General features: G+C 48.9%; 1 protein-coding gene across 8 annotated transcripts in view; it reads left to right on the top strand.

The window, feature by feature from the left end:
• Nucleotides 1-27,062, top strand: part of LOC140408248 (sodium/hydrogen exchanger 9B2-like) — a 261,503-nt gene that overhangs the window by 74,429 nt on the left and 160,012 nt on the right. The window contains exon 1 of one of the 8 annotated variants that reach the window (XM_072495200.1): nt 18,131-18,152. The exons of the other annotated variants lie outside the window; for them this stretch is intronic. The gene's annotated coding sequence lies outside the window, so the exon portion shown is untranslated. Of the gene's footprint in view, nt 1-18,130; nt 18,153-27,062 lie in introns of those variants that run through there. 8 annotated transcript variants of the gene reach the window in all.

Consider the following 27,062-nt stretch of genomic DNA (forward strand, 5'->3'; position numbering starts at 1 on the left):
GCAAACAAGGTAAGAGAAAATGGTGGGTCGCGAAGGTCGGCCGGCGTGGGTCGCGAAGGTCGGCCGGGTTGGGTCCCGAAGGTTGGCCGGTTGGTAAAAATGGGTCCCCGGAAAGAATGTTTGAAGAACACCGCACTGGTATCAGATTTGTTCCTGGGACCTGTTGCTAACTTTTGGTTGGTTCAATTGGCTCTGTTTTATAACCTTTGCTCTCGAGTCGCCAGGTATCTTTATGATAACGCCACGAGGTTCAAGTTCAAGTAATGATCAATAACTCAATACACCAATTAGTAAGATTCAAATCAAAGCACATTTATTATACACAGTAAATCACTACTCATGCATAAATTCTACTTCTAAGCTATTTCTACAACTAACAGGCCTAGTTGGGCTTCGGACTGGCCCACCAGGTCAGGGGAACAAATGGCCTTTCGTTCGGGTTCTGAGTCTGCGGGATTCAAAAGCTGGTATGGACTGTTAGCTAGGAGCGCCTATCTCGTAGCGAGCGTTGACTTAAGACTTACGGTCTTTTGGCGGCAGCTGAACAGATCACGGTCAAGGGTTGGTTCGTGTTGCTGAGTGACCCTGTCAAGAAGGACGATTTGAACTTGGGGGCTTAACTTTATAGCCCCCAGGGGCTTCCCGCCTTTCGGGGCGGACCCTGTACCTGGTTCCAAGTGATTGGACTTCGTTCCAATCGCTTGGTTCGATTTCTCCAATACTGGAGCGGTTCCCTGATCGATGGGCGGTCTTGAGGTGTCCGTTAACCTCTTTTGTGTTGGCTCCTGCTGGCGCCGAGGAGTCTGGCTTGGCCTTGTTTATCCCAAATGCTTCGATTGTTCCCAGGGATCGCTCATTAGTATGTAGATGGCTGCTACATTATTATGCAGATGGCTGCTTGTATCGATGCTGTCTAGGCTTTTGCAGAGTTTACTACACAGTAAACTTGCACCTGCTAGTTTCTGCCTCTGTTGGCTGAATTTCCCTTAAGCCTTTGCTGTTCTCCATTTTACATCGGGTGTTGGCCAACCCAGGTGGCTACACTCCCTCCTTGTGATCCTAACGCGAAGCGTGAAGGATCACATAACTGCGTTGTTCTTCATTCCCTGACCTGGCGAGCACTCTTCTATGGCCTCTACACCGACCGTAACTAGGCAAGAACATTTTTAACTGACAATTCTGAGGGGCGCTGTGTCAAACAGGGACATGCATTACAAAATAAGAAAATCGGAACCTCTAACTATCCTTAATAAACTACACGCACTCAAACATTCCATCACACTAACTTCCTAAACAATACACACAAAATCATAGCAGCATTATACACATTTTTCTGGCTTGGCAGTCAAGCTCAGGATTGTACAATCGCTCATGAAACATTTCTTTATTCACAACAAAAACGCAAACGAATGTTCTTTATTATAGATCGCGGGGGTCGGGGGTCTGGTCATATCCGAAAATAGGGGATCTTTTGAACTTGGTGCGAGCGCGGTAGGCTCTCCTTCTCCATTTTCTCAGATGAATACTCTGCACGATGCAGCAGGGTATCGCCAATACTAGTAGGGATTCTATCGAGTAGGACAGGGAGTACCAGGTTATAAACCTGTCACACCAAGATGGTGTGGTGTCGCTTGTGACTGGGCTCTGGGTACTATGGGGAAGTGAATCATTAACTGCTGGGGGGGTTGAGGTCAGGGGGTTCGCGTTCGCGCGCAACCAAATGTCCATTAGGGTGATGAGCGACGCGGAGGATGTCCTCATGGTTCTTCTTCTTTCACTTCTCTTCTCTGGTCCTGAAGCTTCTGGAGTTCTGTGGGATCAAGCATAGTGTCTGTTACTATCTTGGTTTAATATCTCGTACGATAGCCTGTCTGGCCTTTAGTGCCAATTACTCCCTTTATAATTGGTCACTATGTGTGACTCCCTCATTTTTTTTTTCTCCAAAAACCGAATTTCAGGACAAGACACATTTACAAATACTGAACCAGTGCGAGCCGTCTCGCAGACTGTGCGGTTTACCATCCAAATGTTTGAGGATGTAAATAGCATGTGGTTGGCAACCTAAGGGTTACCTGAAAACAAAACAAAACTTTTTGAACAAAACTTGCCGAAATGTTGTGCGTATGGGCTGCGATGGGTAAGATTTGGATGGAGTCCCCGGGTAGGACAGTGACCAATGCCGTGTGTGCCCTACCCGAGCGTAGCTGACCAGAGGGGGGTTCCCAGGCAGGGCGGGTCCCAATGCCGTTTCTCCACTGCCTGAGCAACCAACAAGAACGGGCTAGAAATGTAGTCATCGTGGGGGGGTTGCCCTATTGGTTCTTCCTTCGAACCAGAAGAGCAGTTACGAATGGGGGTCTGTGTTTCAGTCGACAGACGGGTTCCTCTGAACTGGCGTCTGGGACATTAACAAGTCTCTGCGGACAAACTAGTTCCTCTGAACTAGCGTCTGGCCAAACTAGTTTCTCTGACTGCCAGTGGGCATCAGAGGGGTGGTGGCATGGGGGCATGGAAAAAATGTTCCGGTCTAACATACAACATTTAACAGAACAAGTACTAACAACATCAAACATGCTACAGGTTCCATCAGAAAGGACACCGTTTTCTCCCAAGCGGTTCCTTTTAAAACATCATCTGGACACCTCATTTATCGGTTGCGAACAGGGTCGCAAAGGGTTCTCGTTCTGGGAGTCACTCAAAGTCGTCATCTTCTCCCGGATGCCAAACTCCCGAGTGTATCAGGGCTGATAGGGCTGCTTGATGTGATTTGGGATCCCTCTCGTCATTCCGGACGAGTCTGTATGAATTATCTCGGTGCCAAAAGGTGGTGTCTAGTTTTGTGGGGACGGAATCGGGGTCGTCATTGGTGGTCGGTGGTGGGGTTTGTTTAGGAACGTGATCATGAAGGGATCACTCGAATTGTGGTCAGATTCGCTGGGTGTGGGTCCTGTTGCATGGGGATAGTAGGGAGGCGTGCTGTGGCTATTGTCCGAGTCACAGTCGCTGCTGCTGCAGTCTGTGGGCGTTCCGGGGCGGAGTCTATCATTCGTGGGTGGAGTCGGGGTTGAGTCCGTGGCTGGGCTGGACGTGTTGGGGGAGGGTAGGGTTACGTTGGCTGTGGGCGGGGCGTGGTCTGCTGCGTCGTGCATGACGTGGTGTACGTGGTTAGACTGTGTTCCATATGCCTTCATCTGGTTGATATGGAACCACGCAGTCTTTCCATTGGGGTACTTTATTTTGTAGACGGAAGGGCTTACTTTGTCCGCAATGGAGTACGGACCTGAATATTTAGGTGACAGGAATGTGCTGGGGTTGTATACGGAGAGCATGACTTGCTGTCCTACACTGAACTCAGTCGCATGCACTGTCTTATCGAAACAGGCCTTGCTCGGTTTCTTTCTGGTGCCCAATTTCACTGCGGCTGCTAGCTGAGCCGTTTTTACGTTTTACACTAATTGTTCTACTGCTTTCTCGTGTGTGAGGGCCGTCACTTCGGGGCTGGTCAAATCTAATCCTAATAAAAATTCTGCGCCTTTCATGGGGCGTCCGGTCATGAGCGTGTGTGGGGTGTATGTAACCTGTGGGTGTGGAAACCGTATTTCGCAGAAACATCAGCGCAAAAGGGAGGACTGAGTCCCAAGTGGTGTTGTTCTGCTGGACCATTTTTCTGAGGGTTGATTTTAGGGTCCGATTCATGCGTTCCACGATACCACTTGACTGAGGGTGGTATGCAATGTGGAATTTTTGGGTAATGCCAAATATCGTGAGGATGTTCTTCATGACACGTCCCGTAAAATGGGAACCTTGGTCGGATTCAATGCTGCGGGGGAGTCCCCATCTCGTAAAGATGTGGTGGGTTAAAATCTTGGCTGTGGTCTTTGCCGTGTTCGTTCTGGATGGGAATGCTTCCACCCATTTTGTAAACGTGTCTATTACCACGAGTACATATTTCTAACCATTCCTGCAAGGGGGCAATGGTCTAATATAATCAATCTGGAGGTTAGTCCAGGGGCCATTAACGGGTCGGGTGTGACTGAGCTGAGCCTTTTTTGCGTATCTGTCCGGGTTGTTCTGGACACAGATAAGGCAATTCTCAATGTAGTGATTTACATCTTCTTTTAAACTCGGCCACCAACAGAGCTGCCTGAGGTGGGCTGTAGTGGGATCGATTCCCTGATGCCCATGACCATCATGGAACAAACAAATGAGCTGATTCCTGTCCTGTTCAGGAACCACATAAAGGGTGTCTTTTAACACCACACCGTCATGTGTGGTCAGAGCGTTTTTAAACCTATCATAGGGGGCTGGATAGTTTATTTTCAAAATCTCCATGAGATTGCTATCCTGCTTCTGGGCCTGCACTAAATCCTCGATATTAGGCTGCGAGACCTGAACTGCATTCACTGGTGCGCTTTTGGGGGGTGTCCAAAAATATCCGTGCCTGGAACCTGCTTTAGCCAGTGTGTCAGCTTTTACATTTCTGTGGGGTGAGGAACGAGGGTGACTTCGAACTTTAACTATTCCAAAAGTCTTGTTCTGTGCTCGCTCTAAAATGTGACGGAGCAATGGGGCTGAGGGGAGGGGTTTTCCGTCTGCGGAAACAAATACTCTTGCTTTCCACAGGGGTAGGAATTCCGTAAGGCTGTTGCAGACATAGAGGCTGTCCGAATATATGTCTGCTGGGCTGGGGAAGGAATCTGGGTGTTCCACTATGTATGCGATGGCCGCAAGTTCTGCCGCCTGCGCTCCTAAGTGTCCTGGAAGTTTTATTGATATTTCTTCTAGGGCGCATCCCTGCGCGTCCTCGACGTAAATGCCACATCCTGTTATGCGCTTCCGTTCTAATATTGTGGAAGATCCATCCACATATATCTTTATGGGTTCGCACGTGTCTGTGTGCTTGGGGCTGTGGGTTGAACTACCTATCTTTCTGGGGGTGTTTTAGCAATAAAGGGGCCTGTGTTGTGGCGTGGAGAGATAATTTCACACTCATGGGGGGTTCCGGGGGACTGTAGGTTATCGGCTAAAAAAGTGTGGGTCTTTCTCCTTTTAACAGTGATGTCCTGTCCCTGCAAAAGAAGTGTCCATCTGGCTGCTCTAATCTGACTGTACTGCCCTTAAGTCGTCCGTCCTGTAAACGTTGGGTGGGGGTGTGTTCCGTGAGGATTGTGATGGGGTTGAGTCCGGTTATGTACGAAAAATACTGTACTGCCCAAAAAGCTGCGAGCAGGTGCCTTTCACAGGCTGAAAATCCCTGCTCCACAGCATCTAAAACTCTGGAGGCGTAAGCCACGGGCCTTAACTGTTCGTGCCGTTCCTGAAGGAGTACGGCCGAAAGGGTGCGGTCTGTGCTTGCCACCTCTATCGCATAGGGGGAAAGCGGGTCTGGAACTTGTAGTGCAGGGGCTGCTATGAGTGCTCTTTTCAACGAGTCCACAGCATCCGTATGCTGCGGAAGCCATTCCCAGGGGGCTCCTTTCTTTAGGAGGTCTGAGAGGGGCGCTGCCTTGCTGGCGAAACCGTCAATGTGGTTTCGGCAGTAGCCAACCAGTCCGAAAAATGACCGGAGGGCTGAGACGTTCTGGGGAAGGGGCAATTTGGCAATCGAGTCAATCCTTTTATGCTCGATCTCGCGTTTACCGTGCATGATAATTGTACCCAAATATATCACCTTGTGTTCCAAAATCTGGGCCTTTTTGGGGTTAACTTTACATCCAATTTCTTGTAGGAGTTCCAGGAGTTCGGACAGAAGCTCGATGTGCTCTTCCTTGGTGTCTGTCTGCAGTAGTAGATCGTCTATGTACTGGACCAGACATTCGGGGTGAGAAAATTTTGACAAACCATTTGCCAGCTGTCGGTGGAAAATGGAGGGGGAGTTGTGGAAGCCTTGTGGAAGGCATGTCCAAGTGTACTGCTGAGCTTTAAAGGTGAAGGCAAATTTGTACTGGCATGCCTTTGCCAATGGAATGGACCAGAATCCATTACTGATATCCAAAACCGTAAAGTATCGGGAATTGAGTCCCTGCTTGAGCATGGTCTCGGGACTTGTTGCTACTGTGGGGGCTGCTGCGGGGGTGATTTTGTTGAGTTCCCGGTAATCGATGGTCAGTCGCCATGATCCATCGGGCTTTCTCACTGGCCAAATCGGGGCATTATTAGTGGAGGCTACTGATCTAAGTACGCCCTGCTCTAATAAGCTTTCGATTACTTTTGTGATTTCTCCCTCTGCCTCTTGGGGAAATCCATATTGCTTTTGGGGTCTAGGGTCAGGTCCCGTGATTTGTACTGAACCAGTCATCCGGCCACAGTCGTGTTTGTGGGTCGCGAATGCTGTCCTGTTCTTTTGTAGCACTGCCCTAACCTGCTTGTCCGTGCTAATTGTAGTCGGGTTAAACCAAAATTCGCCTACTGCGCTAATTTTGTTGGCGTATTCACCTATTGTGAGTGTTGCGGGGGCTCTTGCGGATTTTGCCATTTTCCAGACACATTGGTTGACTGGATCAAAGGATAGATTGTGGGAATTCATAAAGTCTATGCCCAAAATGTGTTCTGCTGTGTGGGGCAGGTCGACTAAAACCACGGGGTGCTTGGTGGTGATGTTGCCGATTTGAATGGGTACAGGGGCTGTGATGTGTCCCTGCTGTGAGTGGCCTGTAAAGCCGCTGAGGGTGATAGTGGCTGTAGTGGGCCACGTGTCCTTTTGAAACACGGTGGAGGAATTGATTGTGGTGTGGGACCCTCCTGTGTCCCAGAGAAACTCGATGAGCTGTCCCCGTATCTTTGCTGCAACTACCAGTCGGCCGGACCTATCCCAAAGGATGTCGCAGACCCAACTGGGGGAGCCCAAACACCGTCAGTCCGTTCCATTCAGGTCCGTCTGATCTGAACGGGCGCTAACGCTATGTCTGGGCTCTGTCTTATTCTTATTCAGGGTGCCTGCCTGGTGGGCTCTCTGTGGCTTTCGTGGGGCATTGCATTCTCTTGCAAAGTGTCCCAACTGTCCACAGTTGTAACACTCCTGTGACTTTGGTGGGGGGCTGTTCTTGCCTTCATTTACCTATGCGGCGTTCTGGTGTATTTTAACTGCTTGTATGTCTGCTTCTGCCTGCTGTTCTTCGGGATTTTTAACTGCGGGGTTGTTTTGTACAGACTGCTCCCAGGCGCGGGTCAATCCTTTTATGACCCATTTCTCATTGTGAGCCTCCTCTGAGGGCTCATAATTGGCACAAGCTTTTTGTCCTGTTTCTGTGGCATGGGAGATAAGGGTGCGGGTGTATTTGGCCATGTTGTCTGGGGACAAATGGGCGCGGTCTAAGTCTCCGAAAACTGCTGCAAAATGGATCCACAGGCGTCCAGCGAACGCTGTGGAGTGCTCGGTTTTCTTTTGCCTGCACTTATTGAGGCCATCTACGGGGTCACCCCGGTTATACCCGATCGCGTCTAGGACCGCGGTATGCATTTCTGCAAGGGTGCCTCCTCCTACATTCTGTGAGTCAGGAAGGGCTGCTACGACCGAAGGGTCTAAACTCAAAACTGTGAGCTTCACTTGCTCACGCTCGTCCAGGCCGTACATAGTCGCCTGCTGCTTTACTCTGGCAAAGAAGTGGTGGGGGTCTGAGGTGGGGAGGAACGGTGTGATTTTCTCGCACGTGTCCCGTAATTGGGTCACTGTTAAGGGGGTGGTGTACAGAAATTCCATGTCGTCCGATGTGGCTGTGCGGTGGGTGGTTACTGGGTTCATTGGAGCCTGAACTATCTGCTCCGTGGGGTTTGGGGCGCTTTCCTCTTCTGGGGCTTTCCCTGCGCACATGTTCCCTTAACATATCTCTGTGCTGTCTCATTTAACTCTTCCCAATCAGGGCTGTCTTCCTCATCTAGCTGTGATCCAAAGGTTTCCTGGAATCCTTTTTGAACTGAAAGCAGAGATTGCAGTTCTGTCTTTGCTCCGTGGTGGCAGCATGGAGTGCTCTTAACGCTGCCTTCAGGTCACTATACTACCTCTGCAATGCCTCTACCTGCTTCTCGGTTTCCTCTCATACCAGGACTGCACGTTGCGTGTCCTGATAGGCCTTTTCGTACTGAGATTGGAAGCTGCTTAAGTGCGCCAGACAAGACTGGTGTGCCCACTTGGCATCATTCACCTCTCCGCCTTTTGCTGCCAAATTCCTCCTTAACTCTACGTTCTCTCTTTCTACCTCACTGACATCGACCTTGCTCATTCGATGTATGCCTTCTATCTCTTTCCGGAGCGTCCTAATGACCTCCTCTGTGCCTCGCAACTGTGCCAAACAAGACACCATTGCCATCGGCTTGCGAGCTTTTCCTAAGCTCTTCTTGTGAACCTCGCTCAGGTTCTCCCACCAAGTATGTCCTATACTCCCGGGACCTGTTTCCTCATTGTTACAGAATTCGCTCCAAAGGGGCCATCCTTTCCCTTTGAGGTATTTCCTGATTTCCTCTTCCCAAACGGGACACTGTCCTACTCTACTGCTGCTGGTCGCTGCGACCACAAATTCTTCTGGGTTCATGAGGCATTGCATTGCCTGCATTGCCATCTTTCCTCTCTAAATACTCTTTTAAAATTTGGAACGAGGGGTATTAAGGTGGTGCTGTGATTACGGGTACGGCTTTCGCTATTTTCCGGAATACAAACTCCCGACAGTTTTGTCGCAACAAAACATCTATCAGTATTACCTTATCGCCCTGTTGGTTAAGCATGCATTTAACACACTTCCGAATTATGAGGATTGATCAGAACTGCTTGAACACTTGTGGGTTTCCTGTTCCCAATTGGATCTCTATTTCAAATTTTTGGGTTCTCCCGGAGTGGTGAAGCCACTTCTAGATCGGGTCCCGTCAGATGTCGCCAGTAATATGTTGCTAACTTTTGGTTGGTTCAATTGGCTCTGTTTTGTACCCTTTGCTCTCGAGTCGCCAGGTATCTTTATGATACCGCCACGAGGTTCAAGTTCAAGTAATGATCAATAACTCAATACACCAATTAGTAAGATTCAAATCAAAGCACATTTATTATACACAGTAAATCGCTACTCATGCATAAATTCTACTTCTAAGCTATTTCTACAACTAACAGGCCTATACTTAACTTCGGACTGGCCCACCAGGTCAGGGGAACAAATGGCTTTTCGTTCGGGTTCTGAGTCTTCGGGATTCAAAAGCTGGTATGGACTGGTAGCTAGGAGTGCCTATCTCGGAGCAAGCGTTGACTTAAGACTTACGGTCTTTTGGCGGTAGCTGAACAGGTCACGGTCAAGGGTTGGTTCACGTTGCTGAGTGACCCTGTCAAAAAAGACGATTTGAACTTGGGGGCTTAACTTTATAGTCCCCAGGGGCTTCCCGCCTTTCGGGGTGGACCCTGTACCTGGTTCCAAGTGATTGGACTTCGTTCCAATCGCTTGGTTCGATTTCTCCAATACTGGAGCGGTTCCCTGATCGATGGGCGGTCTTGAGGTGTCCGTTAACCTCTTTTGTGTTGGCTCCTGTTGGCACCGAGGAGTCTGGCTTGGCCTTGTATATCCCAAATGTTTCGATTGTTCCCGGGGATCGCTCATTAGTATGTAGATGGCTGCTGCATTATTATGCAGATGGCTGCTTGTATCGATGCTGCCTGGGCTTTTGCAGAGTTTAATACACAGTAAACTTGCACCTGCTAGTTTCTGCCTCTGTTGGTTGAATTTCCCTTCAGCCTTTGCTGTTCTCCATTTTACATCGGGAGTTGGCCAACCCAGGTGGCTGCAGACCACATTGAATGCGGTGCAAATGTAGTTAGTCAGACTCCTGACTTGCCCACTTCCAACAGCATCGATACCATATCCCTGCATTATTCTTTAAAATGTAAATAACCCTGTCCCAGGCCTTTATTAATTTCTCATAGCAAGTCTCACCCCAATCGACAGAAAGCCTGGAAATAATTTCAAATCTTCACACAAGTATGGTAAGGAAAAAGGCATTCAACACAATAGTAACTTTTGTTTAAGTTGCTCTTCACTTTTCCGCCTGGCCCTGTTCACCAATAACTCAGATTTTAAAGTGGCTCAGTAGAGCTGGCTGATTAAAGGTCATTCAGAATGTGTAACAGAGTGGGCATAATTTTTTTATTTTATTTAGAGTACCCAATTCATTTTTTCCAATTAAGGGGCAATTTAGCGTGGCCAATCCACCTACCCTGCACATCTTTGGGTTGTGGGGGCGAAACCCACGCAAACACGGGGAGAATGTGCAAACTCCACACGGACAATGACCCAGAGCCCGGGATCAAACCTGGGACCTCGGCGCCGTGAGACCGCAGTGCTAACCCACTGCGCCACCGTGCTGCCACCAGAGTGGGCATAATTGATAAGAGAGGTACGTACTTGGACCTGATAACATACCAGACCAGATAATAGTCCAGAAGTTCATTTAACTAGAATGGAAGTGTGTTGTAGAAGACAAGAGTCAATATTTTTCTTTTGAGATATGAATGCTGTTGGAAATGGGAAGGGCAGGAATCTGACCAACTACATTAGTGCTGACCCCATTCAATTTTCTGGGGACAATCTAATTAGAATATTTAGGGCAATTTTCCCAAATTGTTAACATCTTTAGAAGCTCATTTATTAAGGAGTGAGACAGGATATGTTGCTGCTGGGATCAAACATCTGTACTAGTTTAAAGTCCAGTTACTGTTAACCAATTCTGTGGTTGTCAGCTGGAGGTAAATCACATACTGTCAAGCCCCTGCTGAACAGTGTATAGAATACTCCGGGGTAGCGGCAGTGAATTGCTGATGGCTAACAAAGGTCAGGCAGAATAGGGTGACCCTGATTGGGTCTGAGCATCGTAGGTCTCGAATGTGCTGAAAAAGCCAATGGAAGAGATGATAGAGCATTCAGAGACAACAACTTGGTAATGTGAGGCGTTTAATGATTTTACCAGGTTAGGTAAAAGAAGCCAGCTGTCTTCCGAAACTACACAAAGTACAACAGTGGTGGTTGTGGTATTGGCCTGGCACGAGATGGTCAGTTCATGTCCTCGTATGAAATTGGATTAGATTTAGTCATTTGTGGCCTAACATCAAACAAAATTATGATTCAAGATGCTGGTTGGTGCGAAAACCCAACTGCTTTACTTTGAATGCCTTTCAAAGTGAGTAAGAACCACCACCTTTAAACCAGAAAACGTTGGAAATGCTCAACATGTCTGACAGCACCCGTGGAGAGAGAAACAAGAGTTAACATTTTAGGTCAAGGAACTTTCTTCAGAACACATCCATGTTTTTGTGGACCGAGGAATGAATGTATTATGGTGTTGTAGCATCGCTGGCCTCCCAAGATCAGGGGCTGGTTTCTCCGATTTGAAGACTAAGTGCTGACGTTGGCGTGGGAACAGCGGCGTTTTACGCCCGAAAAAATTACGCAAAAGCTGCACCGATCCTCCGCCTGATGGAGGGCTGGCATGCAGCGTAAAGCCCCCAGCTTTAACTGCGGATACGGCTGGAGAATTGCCTGGTCCGTGGCCACGCATACGCACAGAGGTGGCTTGCAGCAGCGGGTGCTGACCCGCCTCCCAAAAACTGCCCCCCTTTGACCAGGCTCGCCACCCCCAGACCAGTGACCCCAGCCCCTGCCAAAGTCACCCCTGCCCATGGAACGGCTCCCACCTGACTCTGGCGGCGCTGGACTCAGTCCGCAGCCGCCACGCCGGGTACATGAAAATATATAGCATGAGAGACCCACGCCGTCAGGAACTCGGCCCATCGGGGGAGGGCCTCAGGTGACGTCCTGAGGCTGTCCCGATGGCCTGCGACGTACCCTGCGAGTATGCCGTTTTGGAGGGGGTGGAGCATCGTAAAAGCGATGCCGCCCCCGATTTCAGCGCAAACAGGGATTCTCCGGCCGATTGCCAAACGCAATTTCGGAGACCGGAGAATCCCGCCCCAGATTTTAAAGCGCTCCCCTTTACTTTTAAACTGCTTCAACAGTTTACTATCAATGCTTGGGAGGTAGTGTGGGACTTTTACACTCCAAGCCATTTGTATGCAAGTGTTCCCTCACTCGCAGCCCTGGGAGCATGCCAACCCACTGACACCCTTATGTATGTATTTCTTGATTTATGCACCTGTCACTACCCTTATTATGGTCTGTGCACTGACGTGGGTTAGAACGGGTGTCAGCTGCAGGTTTGCTGTGACATTTTGTTTTCCTTTCTTCTCCAGTTACACCCTGCATTACTGTTTTACTAGATCATGGAGCGCACACATGAATTCTGCTCTTCAACAACCCACTCTAATATCCTCGTTTTCCCAGATGTAACATAACAAGAGGAAACAGAAAAGGAGCCACAGCTACCAGGCCCACTTGCTTCCAGCTTGCTAACGCTTTATCACATGCATGGTCCCGTCCCTACCCCTAAGCCCCTTCCTGCCAAGCCACCCCCTGAAGGGCAATAGACGGTGAGTTGGAGGTACGTTATAGAATAATAACAGCGCAGGAGTGGACTGGAGGAGCTTGGAGTAGAAGATAAAGAGAAATATATTGTGAAATGAAGGGTCAGGACACCTATCCCAGTGCTGAAATGCTTTTGAACACAAACCTTCGCAGCCCTGCGCCAAAATTGCGTTTGGCGGGGGGGAAGAATCCACTTTCACACCGAAATCGGGCCCAGCGTCGGTCCGGCGATTCTCTGGGACCGGAGCATCGGCGTGTTCGCGGAGTACTCCGCGCAGCTGGGGGGCCATTGCCAGAGGCCTGCCCAGCGATCCTCCGCTCACGGTCGGCCGAGTTCCCGACGGCGTGGATCTAACCACCTATCGCGTTCGGGAAGCTCTCGAAGCAGCTGCCCAGTGGTTAGCACTGCTGCCTCACAGCTCCAGGGACCCGGGTTCAATTCTGACCTCGGAATGGGCCAAATGGCCTGCTTCTGCACTGTAAATTGTATGACTCTATGAATTTCCAAGTCAGGGTAGTGAGTGACTTGGAGGGGAACTTCCACGTGGTGGGGTTCCCAGGTATCTGCTGACCTTGTCTTTCTAGATGGCAGTGATGGTAGGTTTGGAAGGTGTTATCAGAGGAACCTTGGTGGGTTCCTGCAGTTCACCTTGTGCATGGGTACACACGGCTGCTAATGTGCGGCGGTGGTGGAGGGTTTGAATGTCTGTGGAATCAAGTGGGCTGCTTTGGCCTGGATGGTGTCAGGTTTCTTGTGTTGTTGGAGTTGGGCTCAACCAGGCAAGTGGGAGAGTATTCCATCACACTCCTGACTTGTGCCTTGCAGATGGTGGGGAGTCAGGGGGTGAGTTACTCACCTCAGGATTCCTCTGAACTGTTCCTGTAGCCACAGTATTTTCTGGCTAGGCCAGTTCATTTAATGGTCAATGGTAACTCCTACAATGTTGATAATGTGGGATTCAGCGAGGGTAATGACATTGAATGTCGAAGAGTGATGGTTAGATTCTCCCTTGTTTGAGATTGTCATTGCCTGGCATTGCGTGGTGTGAATGTTACTTACCAATTATTAGCCCAAGCCTGGATATTGCCCAGGACGTGTTGCATTTGGACATGGACTACTTCAGTATCTGAGGAGTCCTGAATGGTGCTGAACATTATTCAGCCATCAGAGAACAGCCCCATTTCCGATCTTATTATGGAAGGAACTAGGGCACGACCCTAAAGAATTCCTGTAGTGATATCCTGGAAATGAAATGATTGACCTGCAACCATCACAACCATCATACCTTGTGCCAGGTACAACCCCAGCCAGCAGAGGGGTTTACCCCAGAATCCCATTGACTCTAGTTTAGCTAGGGCTCCTTGATACCACACTTGGTCAAATGCTAGCTTGATGTCAAGGGCAGACACTCTCACCTCGCATTTGGGGTTCAGCTCTTTTGTCCATATTTGAACCAGGTTTGTAATGAGGTCAGGAGCTAAGTGACCTTGGCGGAACCCAAACTGAGTGTCAGATTATTGCTAAGCAAGAGCTCATAGAATCATAGAATTGACAGTGCAGAAGGAGACCATTCAGCCCATAGAGTCTGCACCAGCCCTTGGAAACAGCACCCTACTTAAGCCCACACCTCCACCCTATTCCCGTAACCCAGTAACCCCACCTAACCTTTTTGGACACTAAGGGCAATTTATCATGGCCAATCCACCTAACAGCACATCTTTGGACTGTGGGAGGAAACCGGAAGAAACCCACGCAGACACGGGGAGAACGTGCAGACTCCGCACAGACAGTGATCCAAGCCGGGAATCGAACCTGGGACCCTGGAGCTGTGAAGCAACTGTGCTAACCACTGTGCTACCATGCTGCTGTTTGATAGCACTGTTAATGACCCCTTCCATCGTTTTACTGATGATCGAGAGTAGACTGATGCAGCAAGAATTGTCTGGGTTGCAGTTGTGTACAGGACACACCTGGGCAATTTTCCCCATTGCCAGGTGGATGCCAGTGTTGTAGCTGTACTGGAACAGCTTGGCTAGGGGTACGGCAAGTTCTGGAGCACAGGTCTTCAATACTATTGCCAGAATATCGTCAGGGTCCATAGCCTTTGCAGTATCCAGTGCCTTCAGTAGGTGGGATAAATTGAATATTGAATTGACTGAAGACTGGCATCTGTGATGCTGGGGACCTTTGGAGGAGACTGAGATGGATTATCCACTCGGCACTTCTTGCTGAAGATTATTGCAATGCTTCAGCCTTGTCTTTTGCACTGATGTGCTGGGCTCCTCCATCATTGAGGATGGGGAGATTTGTTGGCTTCCATCTCCAGTGAGTTGTGGCTTCAGCAGATTGACACCTCAATTTTAGATATGCCTGTTGCTCATGGCATGTCAACCTGCACTCTTCACTGAAGCAGGGTTGATCCCCTAGCTTGGTGGTTATGGAGAGTGGGGGATATGCCAGGCCATGAGGTTACAGATTGTGGTTGAGTACAATTCTGCTGCCGCTGATGATCCACAGCCTCTCACAACAGAGGGTATCCTCAATCTGTAGATGGGACTTTGCCTTCACAAAGACTGCGGTCTTGACTCCTCCTGATACTCTCATGGACATGTGCATAGGTTGGTGAGCATGAAGTCAAGTATGTTTTTCCCTCTTTTTTTTGTTTTGTTCCCTCACTACCTGCTGCAGTCCCAGCCTAGCAGTTAAGTCCTTGAGGACCTGGCCAGGTTCGTCAGTGGTGCTGCTACCGAGGCACTCTTGGCAATGGATATTGAAGTCCCCACTTTCTGTGCCTTTACATCCTCCAAGTGGTCTTCAACATGGAGGAATACTGATTCAATCAGTTGAGGGGGCACTGTATGTGGTAATCAGCAAGGGGTTTCCTTAACCATGTATGACCTGGTGCCAGGAGACTTCATGAGGTCCAGAAGACACCCAGACAACCTCCCAAATGTACACCAGTGAAGGGCGGCACGATGGTTAGCACTGCTGCCTCACTGCGCCGAGGTCCCAGGTTCGATCCCGGCCCCGGATCACTGTCCGTGTGGAGTTTGCACATTCTTCCCATGTTTGCGTGGGTTTTGCCCCCACAACCCAAAGATGTGCAGGGTGGGTGGATTGGCCACACTAAATTGCCCCTTAATTGGAAAAAATTATTTGGGTACTCTAAATTTAAAATTAAAATAAAACAAATGTCCCACCAATGTGCTGCCACCCCTGCTGGGTCTGCCCTTCCGACAGGACAGAACATGCAGGGATGGCGATGATGGTGTCTGGTACATTAGCAGTAAGGTATGATTCTGAGTGTGGCTATGTCAGGCAGTTGCTCTCCCAATTTAGGCACAAGCCCCCAGATATTAGTAAGGAGGACTTTGCAGGGTCGACGGGGCTGGGTTTGCCGTTTTTGTTCCTCCATCTGCTGTGGTGGATTTCGAACCTGGATCCCCAGAGCATTACCTGGGCCTGTGATTACTAGCCCAGTGACAATGCCACTGCACCACTGCCTCCCTCCTCTGCCCTGCCCGGAGTGGGTCGGGAGGTGAGTGGACATAGAATTGATTGGGAAGGTGAGAAGTGGTGTGTGGCCGTCCTGTTTTCCCCTGATTAAGTCACGGGTTGGGAAACGTTCCTGCCTGTAGTCCAATTGAGGACCACATCAGGGCCTCATCTCCCAGCTTGAAATTTACAGAGAATTAACTAGATAATGGAAGAAGAAGATTAGGCAGGAATGGTCATGCATTATTCATATTGTCAAGCAAAGGGCTTCCTGTACTAGATTGGCATAAATGTAACTTACAATTACCAACATAAAAAGTTGTCTGAATCCTCTTCAAGCTGCTGCTGCTATGTTTCTGGACTTTCTGAAACCTTGAGCTGGAATCTCCACGATGAGACTGCTTTGTAAAGTCAAATTATATGGCAGACAGCACAGCACCATTGCACCCAGCCCCAGCTAGACTATATTGCAAAGCACCTCTCAGCACATTTAATACTTGTTGTGAGTCTTCAGGATTCTAGTAGCATTGGTGATTCTGGTGGAGGAGAAATGTCTTGGGGGCACGTTGATAATGGCAATAGATGATAACTGTAACGCCACACTGGTCACCACACTACCAGAAGGATGTGAAGGCTTTAGAGAGGGTGCAGAAGAGATTTACCAGAATGTTGCCTGGTATGGAGGGCATTAGCTATGAGGAGCGGTTGAATAAATTTGGTTTGTTCTCACTGGAACGACGGAGGTTGAGCGGCGACCTGATCGAGGCATAGACAGAGTGGATAGTCAGAGGCTTTTCTCCAGGGTAGAGGGGTCAATTACTAGGGGGCATAGGTTTAATGTGCGAGGGGCAAGGTTTAGAGTAGATGTACGAGGCAGGTTTTTTTTACACAGAGGGTAGTGGGTGCCTGGAACTCACTACCGGACGAGGTGGTGGAAGTGGGACGATAGGGACATTTAAGGTGCATCTTGACAAATACACAAATAGGATGGGAATAGAGGGATACGGACCCCGGAAGTGTAGAAGATTTTAGTTTAGACGGGCAGCATGCTCGGCACAGGCTTGGAGGGCCGAAGGGCCTGTTCCTGTGCTGTACTTTTCTTTGTTCTTTGTAGCCTTCCAGAAGCCACCCAGGCTCAGACTTTGAATGAAGCCACGCAGTTAAAATTAATACATGGTACTGTCTTAAGAACGAGATTATTCACCACGAGTAATACATTAATTGGGGGAATTCTCTACCCCAGAGTGCAGTGGATGCTGGAACGCTAAACAAATTTAAGGAGGCGATTAATAGGTTTTTACTTAGTCACGGGATGAAGGGTTGTAGGAATTGGGCAGGAAGGTGGAGATGGGGCCGAGATGCGGTTAGCCATGATCGTTTTGACGGGCGGAGCAGGCTCGAGGGGCTGAATTGCCAACTCCTGCTCCTCATTCTTATATTCTTATGAATTGAAAGTGTAACAGTGGGAGCTCCGCTGCACATGTGTAGTAAGGCAGTTGTTTAACAGCGAATAACAAAATGCTACCCAAATCTCCCAAGAAATAAGCCTCCTATGCATCCTTTTAAAAAAGATGATGGGCTTTTGCATCCAACAATATTGGGTTCCACTTGACATACGCGTGATGTTTGCTCAGCATAAATCAGGTGATAATTACTGGAAATATGATGGATAGCATCTTTGAGACTTCAGAATGGCCCAAAGCGCTTCACAGCCAATGAAGTACTTGCTCCTGCAGCATAATCGCTGTTCTAGTGTGGGAGGGCTGTAGCTGCGAGCTTCCAGAGCCAACTCAATAGGCTCCATTTGCTCGTTACACGTTTACTCTGTTGTACTAACATGCAGCAAAATTGTAATTGTACACCATAGTTATTGCTTAATGTCAGTGACGTACAGGTATGTAACTCTATCAAAGCTTATGAAATAATTGCTGCAACTGTAGTAGGTATTCCTTGAAGCAAATAGTTGTCCCTGGAGACTTGCTGTTGACACAGTGACACATAATTGCAATTGAAACAATGTGCTTTATCAGCCTTTATACCCTGCATTGGCTCCAACCGTGTCAGCCTCACATAATGGCCATTTAGTTACAGGGTGGGGCCCTGACAATGTACTATATAGTGGCACACTTCAGCGTTCCATAGTGTAACTCAGCAAAGACAAAAGGTTTGCTTCCGACCAGACTTGGAATCGACTACATAGTATTTGCCAGGTGAGGAACATTTTCCATCCACTGCCTTGAGTAAATAACTAGGTTAAATATATGAACGTTGTATTTTTAAAGTTTGTTAGAATAGTTGCCGCTTATTCGGATTTTTTTCTCTTTGGGGTTTATTATGCATTGCAGTTGAATGCTCATTGTGAGCAATTTGCTGATTTATATTTTGAGGATCAACTGAGAAATACGTTTTCCAATTACCTGTGCTGAGTGTGTCTGGGAATATGCTGTTTTAGTTTGTGTTCAGTAATGAAATCTGTATCAGAATCATTTCATGATGGTGACTAAAGAAGTGAAACTACCTTTACTAAATGATGCTCCACTACTGTCCTAGTATTTCACTGGAAAATACAAATCAGTGGCCACGATGATTCTTATACATTTCTTTACCAACGTATTTCTTTTTTATCCTGTTTTTTTTTAAAGCCTGTGATGGTGAGTAACAGCAAGCAGGTGTATGGAGGTAGTATTTAGCAGTTACAGGGTGAGGGCGGGGGCTATTTAGACATGCTTCTTGGCATTCTGACCCTTGGTACTGATTTCTGTGATATCTGATGGTACTCTGGAGGAGGAGGAAGCTAAGATTTGATGGCCCGAGAGTAGGACTGGAATGTGCACTTGAGTTTACTGAGCAATTCCGTGAACAGCTACAATGCTGGCACCTATCTGGCAAAGTGGAACATTTCCCAGGTATGTCCTGTCCGCAAAAGGCAGGAGAAATTCAACCTGACCATTTACCGCTCCATCAATCTACCCTCGGCTGTCAGCAAAAAGAGGGAAGGTCATTGAAAATGCTAAAGTAGCACTTACTCAGCAATAACCTGCTCAAGGATTCTCAGTTTGGGTTCTGCCAGGGACACTCGGCTCCACCCCTCACGACAACTTTGATCCAAACGTGCACAAAGTGCAGAACTGCAGAGGTGAGGTGAGGGTGACTGCCCTTGCCACCAAGGCGGTGACTGCCCTTGCCACCAAGGCGGTGACTGCCCTTGCCATCAAGGCGGTGACTGCCCTTGCCATCAAGGCGGTGACTGCCCTTGCCATCAAGGCGGTGACTGCCCTTGCCATCAAGGCGGTGACTGCCCTTGCCACCAAGGCGGTGACTGCCCTTGCCACCAAGGCGGTGACTGCCCTTGCCACCAAGGCGGTGACTGCCCTTGCCATCAAGGCGGTGACTGCCCTTGCCACCAAGGCGGTGACTGCCCTTGCCACCAAGGCGGTGACTGCCCTTGCCACCAAGGCGGTGACTGCCCTTGCCACCAAGGCGGTGACTGCCCTTGCCATCAAGGCGGTGACTGCCCTTGCCATCAAGGCGGTGACTGCCCTTGCCATCAAGGCAGTATTGGACTGGGTGTGGAATAAAGGAGCCCTGGCAAAACTGTGATCAATGAGTATCGGGGGAAACTCGCCACTGATCAATGTCATACCTAGCAGAAAGAGAATGGTTGTGACTGTTGGAGCTCAATCATCTCAGTCCCAAGGTATTGCTGCAGGAGTTCTCGGGATATTGTCCTAAGCTCAGTCACCTTAAGCTGCTTCATCAATGATCTTCCCTCCATCATAAGGTCAAACGTGAGGATGCTCAGTGATCTTTGTACACTGTACAGCACCTTCACATCTTCTCAGATACTGAAGCAGTCCGTAAGCCTGCACAATGGTCAGGGTTGGGCTGATAAGTGTCAAGTAACATTCACAACACAGAAATGCCAGACAATGGCCATCTCCAACAAGAGTGAATATAAGCATCTCCCCTTGACGCTCAATGAAAATGAAAATCGCTTATTGTCACAAGTAGGTTTCAAATGAAGTTACTGTGAAAAGCCCCTAGTCGCCACATTCCAGCGCCTGTACGGGGAGGCTGGTACGGGAATTGAACCATGCTGCTGGCCTGCCTTGGTCTGCTTTCAAACAGCCCCAGTAATGCCAATGGCATTACTATCACTGAATCCCCCACTGTCAACGTCCTGGAGTAACTATTGACCAAAACCCGAACTGGGCCAGCCATTTAAATACTGTGGTTACAAATGAAAATTCTGTGGCCTTTAGCTCACCTCCTGACTTCCCAAAGCTTGTCCATCATCTCCAAGGCGATGGAGATGATGGAATACTCTCTACTTGCCTGGATGAGGCAGCTCCAATAACACTCAAGAAGCTCGACACCATCCAGGACAAAGCAGCCCCACTTGATTGACACCCCAGACGTCACCTTAAACATTCACTCCCTCCACTACCGACGCACAGTGACAACCGTGTGTACCATTACAAGATGCAATTGCACCGACTCACCGAGTGACAGCACCTTCCAAACCCACGGCCTCTACCACCTAGAAGGACAAAGGCAGCAAACACATGGGAATACTGCCATCTACAAGTTCCCGTCCGAGTCACTCACCATCCTGACTTGGAAATATATCACCCTTCCTTCACTGTCGCTGGATCAAAATCCTGCAACTCCGTCCCTAACAGCACAGTGGGTGTACCTACACAATGTGGACGGCAGCGGTTCGAGTAGGCAGCTCACCACCACCTTCTCAAGGGCAATTAGGGCTGGATAATAAACAGGCCAGGCCAGTTACACCTACATCCTGTGAACAAATAAATGTAAAACAAATAAATATTTTTAGTTTAAAGGCTTCATTCAGCCTTGATCTGTTCTAAAAGCTTGAGAATATTTACCCCATTACAGTTAAAAGTTTCCAAGACAATCTGTACGCAGTGAGTCCACCAACAGGGATTTAAAATAAGAGTTTGTTCCTTCGTCTTGTGAGGACTTGAGAGTTTCTTTGCTTTTTCTAAAATATGTAAAAGAAAACCCGAAGATTGAATTTGCGTGACAGATATAAATGTAGGATAATTCTGCTTTCCTGTTATGAATGTTTTGTAAAAGAGCTGCTGGATGTGTGCGGAGAAACAGCTGTTATCATGTGAGAGACAGAAAAGGGAATAACAGCTGGTTATTCATGGTTAAAAAAGAAAACATTGATTATAGAGAATAGATTTTCATTAGCCAATCATTGTTTTTGATTTTGTATAGTCAGTTTTTTTAAAAAGGTCTTTCACAAACTAGTTTTTTAAGTCTTATTGATTTTATTTTTGAAAAAGACATGGAAATTGCATAAATGCTTGTGTTTGTGAATTATTTTCTGGTTTTGCTTAAGTATATTAAAGAATGCATGTGATGTGCAGACACAGGAGGTGGGGGGAGCGGTTCTGACATGCTGTGGTATTCCGGCATCTTCCTACGAGAGTCACCGGCCCGGACCACATCACCACCTCCGCCCTCAGGGTGCCCGATGGCCCCGGGTTACTCCATGGGACAGGGGTGCGAGCGGAGCTAACTCCTGAGGCTCCCCCGCCACCTGGTGCTGCCAGTCCTGGAGGCCTCTCTCCTCATGACAAGGGTCCGCATGCTCGCAGCCATGGAGCACAGGGAATGGACCACCTCCGTCTGGGACTGCGCCACATCACGCTGCGACTGTGCCACCACCTTCTAGTGGTGTGCTACAATCCTGTCCTGGGCCTCGGCTACCGCCTGCACAGATTGCCCAGGCCTTGGACATGTTCACCCATGACCGAAACCTTCGCCCCCAAGGCCTCCATCGCAGACACCACCCGTGCAGTGTTGGTCTGGGTGGCACGCATGGTCAGCAGCACCTCCTGCACCTGCACACGGTTGGACTCCTCTAGCTTCAGGTGCTGGATACTCGCCATCAACCCCTCGTGTAGTGCCTGGCTCCATGACTGCATCTCCACAATCGATGGGACTGTCCGCTCCAAAAGCCTGAGACCCAACTGGATGGCAGCTAGTCCCTGGGATCGGCCTGCTCTCCGACTGTCCACCCCCCTCAGCGGTCTGTCCACCTACCTCCACCTGCTGTACCGGATCAGCCGTGGGAGTGCGCAACAGATAGTGTACCAGGAGCCTCTTCACCAAAGTTCCAACCGAGGTGAGTGTCTCTGGGATGGTGGAAGGTTGGAGACAGCTGTGACGGGAAGTCAGAGTCAGTCCCGGAGTGTTTCGGCATGCGGGCCGAGGGCTCCAGTCAGTGTCGCACTCGTCTTCATCGCTGGGTTCTGGTTGTGGCTGAGGTCGGGGACATCAGAAATGTCCACGTCATCACCAGCAGCTCATAGAATTAACCATAGAATTTACAGTGCAGAAGGAGGCCATTCGGCCCATCGAGTCTGCACCGGCCCTTGCAAAGAGCACCCTACTCAAAAGCCCATGTATCTACCCTATCCCCGTAACCTAGTAACCCCCACTTAACCTTTTTGGACACTAAGGGCAATTTAGCATGGCTAATCCACCTAACCCGCACATCTTTGGACTGTGGGAGGAAACCGGAGCACCCGGAGGAAACCCACGCAGACACGGGGAGGACGTGCAGACTCCGCACAGACAGTGACCCAAGCCGGAATCGAACCTGGGACCCTGGAGCTCTGAAGCAACTGTGCTAACCACTGTGCTACCATGCTGCCCGTTAGGGTTATGTCCTGCAAGACATAAGACAAGATGCATGATTGCATCGCTAGCCGGGGGAGGGCGTGTGGTGGTGATGTTGGAGAGGGCGGGTGGTAGGTGTGGGGGTGGTGAGGGGAAAGACATACGTGCCATGGGGAACCGAGCTCAGCGGGGTCTCACATTCACACCCGATACCAACCTCCGCCCCGGTGACTGCCCTTTCCTCGGGCTCACCGACCACCTCCAGTACCCCCAGTTCTGCCGCGGTGAGGGGCCACAGGTCCGGTGATCCCCTTCGGTCTTCTCCCGCTCTTGGCGGTTGTGAGTGGCCCTCACCTGGCGGGGGGACACAGAAACCACACTGTGTTAGATGTCCGCGCATTCAACCCATGGGGTGGGAGTCTGGTGACTTCAGTGGCCAGGGCACCCAGCCATGGCGGCCGTTATGGGCGCCAAGTGCCAGCATGTGGTGCAGGGTGGGGGTTCGGCCGCTCTCCAGATTGGGGGGGGGGTAGGATTACGGGTGTGTGGGAGGAGGGTAGGTGCCAGGGGCACAGTGCTGCCTATTCACTCAGGTCACACTGAGGGGGGTCATGCAATTTATTCTGGCACTGCTGGCCAGTCCAGAGGATGTTGCCCACTGTGTTGACTGCCTGTGCCACTTGCGTGCAGACCCTGCGAACGGCGACAGCTGGCAGGCTCTTTCCCACCCCGTGGTATTGGGTCACCAGTCTCTCCTCCACAGCGCCCAGTAGGGTCTCCAGTTCTGCATCAGTAAATCTCGGAGCCGTGCGTCTTGCTGCCATCTTGTTGGCTGGGGTGGTGTGTGTGGGGAGTGCCGTGTGTACCTGCGGCTGCAGCTTGTCAGCCTCCCGAGTGTCAATCACGGACCCGGCGAATCCGGCCCCGTTTCTCATTGGAATCGATTGTGTTCCATGTGGCCGACCACTCTGGGGGGAAGACATTTTTCCTCACCTCTGAAATGAAATGAAAATGAAATGAAAATCGCTTATTGTCACAAGTAGACTTCAACGAAGTTACTGTGAAAAGCCCCGAGTCGCCACATTCCGGGGTGGCTGGTACGGGAATTGAACCGTGCTGCTGGCCTGCTTGGTCTGCTTTAAAAGCCAGCGATTTAGCCCAGTGTGCTAAACCAGCCGCATCTGTCGGCATGGTAGCACAGCGGTTAGCACTGTTGCTTCACAACTCCAGGGTCCCAGGTTCGATTCCCGGCTTGGGTCCCTGTCTGTACGAAGTCTGCACGTTCCCCCCGTGTCTGCGTGGGTTTCCTCCGGGTGCTCCGGTTTCCTCCCACAAATCCCAATAGACGTGTTGTTAGGTAATTTGGACATTCTGAATTCTCCCTCTGTATACCCGAACAGGCGCCGGAGTGTGGCGACTAGGGGATTTTCACAGTAACTTCATTCTTCATTGTAGTGTTAATGTAAGCCTGTTGGTGACAATAATGATTATTATTACTATAAATAGTCAAGCCTGTATCCTCAGACTGTGAACCCTGGTTCTGGACATCACCACCATTGGGAACATCCTGTTAGAATTTTATAACTTTCTGTGAGATCCCCCCCTCATTCTTCTGAACTCCAGCGAATACCATCCTAACTGATTCAGTCTCTCCTCGTACGTCAGTCCCGCCATCCCAGGAATCAGCCTGGTAAACCTTCTCTGCGCTCCCTCTCGCTGGAACGTCCTTCCTCAGATAAGGAGACCAAAACTGCCCACAATACTCCAGGTGTGGCCTCACCAAGACATCCCTGCTCCTGTAATAGAATCCTCTCGCAATGAAGGCCAGCATACCATTTGCCTTCTTTACCGCCTGCTGTACCTGCATGTTTACCTTCAGCGACTGGTGTACGAGGAGACCCAGGTCTCGCTGCAAATTCCCCTCTCTTAATCTGTGGCCATTCAGATAATTCCATGTGATTTCACCTCGACAAAATAGCCACTTTATCGCAGAGGTTAGTTTACTGGCGTCTCGATTACCTTGCTACACTTCTGATTTACAGTGACCATGACTATTAGCATTGTCATTTTTTTCAGTGAAACCATGCAAATAACATTCGGATTATGCGGGGACAGATTGACACCATTCCCTGTGAAAGTGGGGTGGGGAGGCTGAAGGAGGGAGGAGTGGGGTAGAGCAGGTTAAATGCCTGCAATCCTGGCTTCTCCCACCAGGAGCTGGGATTTACAGGTGTGCACCCCCCCCCCCCCCCCCCCCCCCCACACACACACACACACACACACACACACACACGTGACAGCCACTCTCACCTTTTTGTTCAGATTCAAACCCCTGAATGTTGGACTCAAACAACTGCTGTGCATGTCAGAGCTACAACTCCCATCAGGCCCCACGGACTGCATTACCCCCCCCCCCCCCCCCCGATTCCATACTGACGCCCCTCACAATAATAATCTTCAACAATCATTATTAATGGCTTGGATGATGTGATAAAAAGCAACATATGCATATTTTTGATGACAAACCGGTAGCATTGTAAGCAAAGTAGTTGGTGGCATAAAATCACAAAGAGATCTCAATAGATTATGTGAATGGACAAAACTGTGGCAAATAGGTTTGCTGTGAGAGGCTATCCAGTTTGGATACAAGGTGAACTGATCAGAGTACATTCTAAATGCTGAAAAGGTAGAAACAGTGAAGGTTCAAAGTGACTTGCGGGTCCAGGAACAGGTACAAAAATAATGGCCTTTATATCGAGAGGATGATGATGCACGGCATCAGAAGTCATGCTTCATTCACTATACAGAGATCACGGGTAGACAGGGAGTATTGTGAGGGGGGATCTCATAGAGACTTGTAAAATTCTAACAGGACTAGACAGGGTAGATGCAGGGAAGATGTTACCAATGGTGGGTGTGTCCAGAACCAGGGGTCACAGTCTGAGGATTCAGGGTAAACCATTTTAGACAGAGATAAGGAGACATTTCTTCACACAAAGAGTGGTGAGCCTGTGGAATTCATTACCACAGGAAGTAGTTGCTGCTAAAACATTGAATATATTCAAGAGGCGGCTGGATATAGCACTTGGGGAGAATGGGATCAAAGGCTATGGGGAGAAAGCAGGATTAGGCCATTGAGTTGGATATTAGCCATGATCGTGATGAATGACGGAGCAGGCTTGAAGGGCCAAAAGGCCTCCTCCTGCTCCTATCTTCTATGTATGTCTGAGTATTTACCTTGGGAAGGATATTTTGAGCTTTGAGAGAGTGCAACCTACATTCACCAGAATGATATTTGGACTCAAAAGATTAAACTAAGGAGAGAGGTTGCAAAATTTTGGGCTGTATTCCCCGAAAACTAGAAGGTGAAGAGATAATTTGATGGCGGTATTCAGGTGAATCGATTGGGTAGGCCGAGAGAAAGTATTTCAGCTGGTTGGGCAGTCTAAGATTAAGGCTGTCACTCTCCACAGAAAGGATGGTCGATCAGTTATTTGCTTCAGAACTCTCTGCAAACAGCAATGCTCGGACAATTGATCATTTAAAATCCAACATTGGTGGAGTTTCGTTCATCAAAAGTATGAAGGTATATGGGGCAAAGGTGGGTATATCGTATTAGGCCACAGCCATGATCTGGTTGACTGGCAGAAAAGGCTCGAGGGGCTGAATGATCCACATCACTTCCCATCTTCTGCCACTCTGAATAACCACACATTTCTCCCAATGACTGCTCTTTGGCTTGAAGCACGTGGTCTATTCTGCCACTTGTCCTCTAACTCTGCATTCTCGGACCTTATTCATTAGGTTATTATGAGGCACTTTATCATGGCCTTGAAAATGGAGATAAATTATATCTGTTATCTCCTCCAAAAATTTAATAAGGATGTTTAAGTACGATTTTCCCTTTAGATTATTTATTACCCTGTATTAAATTTTATTTTCCTCGCTGTTCTTCTACTCTCACCTTTACTAGGGATTCTATTATTTTCTCACTGCCTTTGTTAAACTGATGGCCTACAATTCACTGACATGTTCTTCCCCCCCCCCCCCCCCCCCCCCGTGCCGATAATACAGCCCCTGGATTTGAATCCAGAAACTTGTGATTCAGAGGTGAAAGTTCTGCCAACTGAGCTACAGTATTCCTGTATTTTTTTTGAAAATGTCATTAAAGTTTCTCAGTTTTACCAAATATTACTAAAAGTTACATTTTTACAAATCCACAAATGCAACATTTCAGGAAAAGAAAAACACTAAAAAAGAATACTAAAAAAAAATACAAACCTGCACAACCCATACCCACCCCCTTCCCAATCCTCCCCCCCGCCCCCCCCTCCCAACAACTGACGGTGATTAGTTCCTTAAACTAAGCAATGAAAAACCGCCACCTCTGCTAGAGTCCCTCGACCGATCCTCTCACCGTGTATTTGACCTTCTCCAGGTACAGAAACTCCATTAGGTTC

The sequence above is a fragment of the Scyliorhinus torazame genome, chromosome 3, assembly GCF_047496885.1.
Source record: "Scyliorhinus torazame isolate Kashiwa2021f chromosome 3, sScyTor2.1, whole genome shotgun sequence".
In the NCBI taxonomy this organism is placed as follows: Eukaryota; Metazoa; Chordata; class Chondrichthyes; order Carcharhiniformes; family Scyliorhinidae; genus Scyliorhinus; species Scyliorhinus torazame.